The sequence below is a fragment of the Bombina bombina genome, chromosome 1 (genome assembly GCF_027579735.1).
Source record: "Bombina bombina isolate aBomBom1 chromosome 1, aBomBom1.pri, whole genome shotgun sequence".
Classification (NCBI taxonomy): domain Eukaryota; kingdom Metazoa; phylum Chordata; class Amphibia; order Anura; family Bombinatoridae; genus Bombina; species Bombina bombina.
The window spans coordinates 1,595,032,637-1,595,038,033 of NC_069499.1; the positions used below are offsets into that span (position 1 = coordinate 1,595,032,637).

Here is a 5,397-nt window from a genome sequence, read left to right on the forward strand (position 1 = left end):
AGTTAGGACAGCTCTATGATTATCCCAGGCATTAATAAGTAGTTAGGACAACGGTATGCTTATCCCAGGCATTAATTAGTAGTTAGGACAACTGTATGCTTATCCCAGGCATTAATTGGTAGTTAGGACAACTGTATGATTATCTTAGCCATGAATTAGTACATAGGACAACTGTATGATTTTCTCAGGCATTAATTAGTAGTTAGGACAACTGTATACTTATCCGTGCTTTAATTAGTAGTTAGGACAACTGTATGATTTTCCCAGGCATTAATTAGTAGTTAGGACAACTGTATACTTATCCCAGACATTAGTTAGTAGTTAGGACAACTGTATGCTTGTCCTAGGCATTAAATTGTAGTTTGGACAACTGTATGCTTATCCCAGACATTAATTAGTATGTAGGACATGCGTATGCTTATCCCAGGCATTAATTAGTAGTTAGGACAACTGTATGCTAATCCCAGGCATTAAGTAGTAGTTAGGACAACTGTATGCTTAACCCAGGCAATAATTAGTAGTTAGGACAATTGTATGCTTATCCCAGGCATTAATTAGTAGTTAGGACTACTGTATGCTTATCCCAGGCATTAATTAGCAGTTAGGACAACTGTATGCTTACCCCAGGCATTAATTAGTAGTTAGGACAACTGTATGATTATCCCATACATTAATTAATAGTTAGGACAACGGTAAGCTTATCCCAGGCATTAATTAGTAGTTAGGACAACTGTATGCTTATCCTAGGCATTGATTAGTATGTAGGACAACTGTATGATTATCCAAGGCATTAATTAGTACATAGTACAACCATATGCTTATCCCAGGAATTAATTAGTAGTTAGGACAACTGTATGCTTATCCCAAGGATTAATTAGCAGTTAGGACAACTGTATGCTTATCCCAGACCTTAATTATTAGTTAGGACAACTGTATGCTAACCCAGGCATTAATTAGTAGTTAGAACAACCATATGATTTATCCCAGGCATTAATTAGTAGTTAGGACAACCGTATGATTATCCCAGGCATTATATAGTACGTAAAACATCTGTATGCTTAACCCAGGCATTAATTAGTGCGCAAGACATCCTTATGCTTATCCCAGACATTTTTGAAGTCCCCTAAAGTATTTGTCTTTACTAATTCCATGAACCAACCACCCTTTCTTTGAAGAAGCACGTTTTATGTTAGTCTTGAGCCTACTACCATTCGGCTTTGTTTTACATCCATCTTACATTCACATTCCATGCATACCTGTGATTATTATCTCCATATGTTGCAGGACCACTGAATGTCTACCCTGATAGCTGAGCAAGGCAGAATTTAGCACACATGGACTTAATGCATCTGTCTTGTTCCTCCCCTCCTGAGAGTGACCACTGTGTGCAATAGTCTTCTAATCGCTGCTGGTAGTGTCTGTTGCATTTTCAAGGTCAGTACGATGACCCTGCAGTCATATTCAGTATCAGGAACAGAGCTGTTATTTTTTTTAACAGCAGATAATGTTTCTTTTTTTCCCCTGGTTAAGTGGAAGCAGATGTGAGAAACAGGAGAAACAGCAATGACTAGAGGGCCAGAATAAAGACATTTAAATTTCCCAGCGGATGGATCAGACTGAAATAGTGAGAAGCAGCTGCGGGAATTCGTTTTCATTTCTGTCTGTTCTTTGCCAGTACCACTGATGTGTGTGTGCCCCACTGCTGGAGACCACCAGAGCTTTGTTTTCTAGTTTATGCACTTTAGCACCTGCTGCAGGTATCTCCTCCTGGTCATAACCTTGTGTGGTCTCTACTGTTTGGGCAGAACTGCGCTGTCTATGGTTCCTAAGCCCCTGTGCAACATGTGAAATTATAAGGATTTATTTAACTGCTTTAGTGAATTGCAACACATGGAGGATTCTTTATATAGAAACATTATACTGACAAGTTTCCTTGTTTGACCCATCTATGTATTTTTCAAGGCTGATATATGAACATGTAATCCCATTGCTAGTTGCTATAGTACGAACTGACTAGACTACTTTTTGTGAAATATGTATTCACCATAGGCTTTATGCAGTTTAATAGATTTTTTCCTGCATTTATGCCAAAATAAATGTGAATCTACCCTGAAAACGTTGCAATGTGATAAGCACTTTATAAAAAAGCACAACATCTATAGCTAAGTAGCATGACACAGACATATACAGAGTTACAAGTGCTGAAATACAATGCTATGGTGTAATACGTCTCATGAACTTAATCTCATCTTGGGACAGGGGATGTATATTTTATACAAACTTTCTGTTAAAAGAACATTATGGGCCAGATTACGGGTGGAGCGCTATTTAGCACTTTCGCAAGTGCGCTAAAAGTAAACTTTTTGCACGTGTCAGATTATATTAGTATTACAAGTTCAAAGTAAAAAGTTATCATGCTCGTGCTAATCCAACATGCGCAAAGAGCTTACTTATAGCGCAATTAGAATATATCGTGCAAGATAACGTATTCCCCATATTAGTCAATAGAGTAAAAAAAGTGGAAAGAAAAACTTACCCTACTCTCTTGCTAACCCAAACTCAAGGACGCTAACTTGATATGAGGAGATGAATATTTCACATTCCTAAATTCTTCACATAGAACAATATGGTCTATTTATTCAAAAATAAATATTTCTACACTATATATTTATATCCTGTGTGTACATTATGTGCTGCTTGTGTGTCTATATATATTTATATCCTGTGTGTACATTATGTGCTGCTTGTGTGTCTATATATATTTATATCCTGTGTGTACATTATGTGCTGCTTGTGTGTCTATATATATTTATATCCTGTGTGTACAGTATGTGCTGCTTGTGTGTCTATATATATTTATATCCTGTGTGTACATTATGTGCTGCTTGTGTGTCTATATATATTTATATCCTGTGTGTACATTATGTGCTGCTTGTGTGTCTATATATATTTATATCCTGTGTGTACATTATGTTCTGCTTGTGTGTCTATATATATTTATATCCTGTGTGTGCAGTATGTGCTGCTTGTGTGTCTATATATATTTATTACCTGTATGTGCAGTATGTGCTACTTGTGTGTCTATATATATTTATATCCTGTGTGTACAGTATGTGCTACTTGTGTGTCTATATATATTTATATCCTGTGTGTACAGTATGTGCTACTTGTGTGTCTATATATATTTATATCCTGTGTGTACAGTATGTGCTACTTGTGTGTCTATATATATTTATATCCTGTGTGTGCAGTATGTGCTACTTGTGTGTCTATATATATTTATATCCTGTGTGTGCAGTATGTGCTACTTGTGTGTCTATATATATTTATATCCTGTGTGTGCAGTATGTGCTACTTGTGTGTCTATATATATTTATATCCTGTGTGTGCAGTATGTGCTGCTTGTGTGTCTATATATTTATATCCTGTGTGTACATTATGTGCTGTTTGTGTGTCTATATACAGGGAGTGCAGAATTATTAGGCAAATTAGTATTTTGACCACATCATCCTCTTTATGCATGTTGTCTTACTCCAAGCTGTATAGGCTCGAAAGCCTACTACCAATTAAGCATATTAGGTGATGTGCATCTCTGTAATGAGAAGGGGTGTGGTCTAATGACATCAACACCCTATATCAGGTGTGCATAATTATTAGGCAACTTCCTTTCCTTTGGCAAAATGGGTCAAAAGAAGGACTTGACAGGCTCAGAAAAGTCAAAAATAGTGAGATATCTTGCAGAGGGATGCAGCACTCTTAAAATTGCAAAGCTTCTGAAGCGTGATCATCGAACAATCAAGCTTTTCATTCAAAATAGTCAACAGGGTCGCAAGAAGCGTGTGGAAAAACTAAGGCGCAAAATAACTGCCCATGAACTGAGAAAAGTCAAGCGTGCAGCTGCCAAGATGCCACTTGCCACCAGTTTGGCCATATTTCAGAGCTGCAACATCACTGGAGTGCCCAAAAGCACAAGGTGTGCAATACTCAGAGACATGGCCAAGGTAAGAAAGGCTGAAAGACGACCACCACTGAACAAGACACACAAGCTGAAACGTCAAGACTGGGCCAAGAAATATCTCAAGACTGATTTTTCTAAGGTTTTATGGACTGATGAAATGAGAGTGAGTCTTGATGGGCCAGATGGATGGGCCCATGGCTGGATTGGTAAAGGGCAGAGAGCTCCAGTCCAACTCAGACGCCAGCAAGGTGGAGGTGGAGTACTGGTTTGGGCTGGTATCATCAAAGATGAGCTTGTGGGGCCTTTTCGGGTTGAGGATGGAGTCAAGCTCAACTCCCAGTCCTACTGCCAGTTTCTGGAAGACACCTTCTTCAAGCAGTGGTACAGGAAGAAGTCTGCATCCTTCAAGAAAAACATGATTTTCATGCAGGACAATGCTCCATCACACGCGTCCAAGTACTCCACAGCGTGGCTGGCAAGAAAGGGTATAAAAGAAGAAAATCTAATGACATGGCCTCCTTGTTCACCTGATCTGAACCCCATTGAGAACCTGTGGTCCATCATCAATTGTGAGATTTACAAGGAGGGAAAACAGTACACCTCTCTGAACAGTGTCTGGGAGGCTGTGGTTGCTGCTGCATGCAATGTTGATGGTGAACAGATCAAAACACTGACAGAATCCATGGATGACAGGCTTTTGAGTGTCCTTGCAAAGAAAGGTGGCTATATTGGTCACTAATTTGTTTTTGTTTTGTTTTTTAATGTCAGAAATGTATATTTGTGAATGTTGAGATGTTATATTGGTTTCACTGGTAAAAATAAATAATTGAAATGGGTATATATTTGTTTTTTGTTAAGTTGCCTAATAATTATGCACAGTAATAGTCACCTGCACACACAGATATCCCCCTAAAATAGCTATAACTAAAAACAAACTAAAAACTACTTCCAAAACTATTCAGCTTTGATATTAATGAGTTTTTTGGGTTCATTGAGAACATGGTTGTTGTTCAATAATAAAATTAATCCTCAAAAATACAACTTGCCTAATAATTCTGCACTCCCTGTATATTTATATCCTGTGTGTACAGTATGTGCTGCTTGTGTGTCTATATATATTTATATCCTGTGTGTACATTATGTGCTGCTTGTGTGTCTATATATATTTATATCCTGTGTGTACATTATGTGCTGCTTGTGTGTCTATATATATTTATATCCTGTGTGTACATTATGTTCTGCTTGTGTGTCTATATATATTTATATCCTGTGTGTGCAGTATGTGCTGCTTGTGTGTCTATATATATTTATTACCTGTATGTGCAGTATGTGCTACTTGTGTGTCTATATATATTTATATCCTGTGTGTACAGTATGTGCTACTTGTGTGTCTATATATATTTATATCCTGTGTGTACAGTATGTGCTACTTGTGTGTC

At 37.6% G+C, this 5,397-nt stretch overlaps 1 long non-coding RNA gene across 1 annotated transcript; it reads left to right on the forward strand.

Moving 5' to 3' along the window:
• The first annotated feature begins 1,365 nt into the window (after positions 1 to 1,365).
• LOC128644236 (uncharacterized) lies at positions 1,366 to 2,116 on the forward strand. Its single transcript, XR_008399961.1, has 2 exons — positions 1,366 to 1,434; positions 1,531 to 2,116. It is a non-coding gene; the product is annotated as an uncharacterized LOC128644236 (long non-coding RNA).
• Positions 2,117 to 5,397: the final 3,281 nt, after the last annotated feature.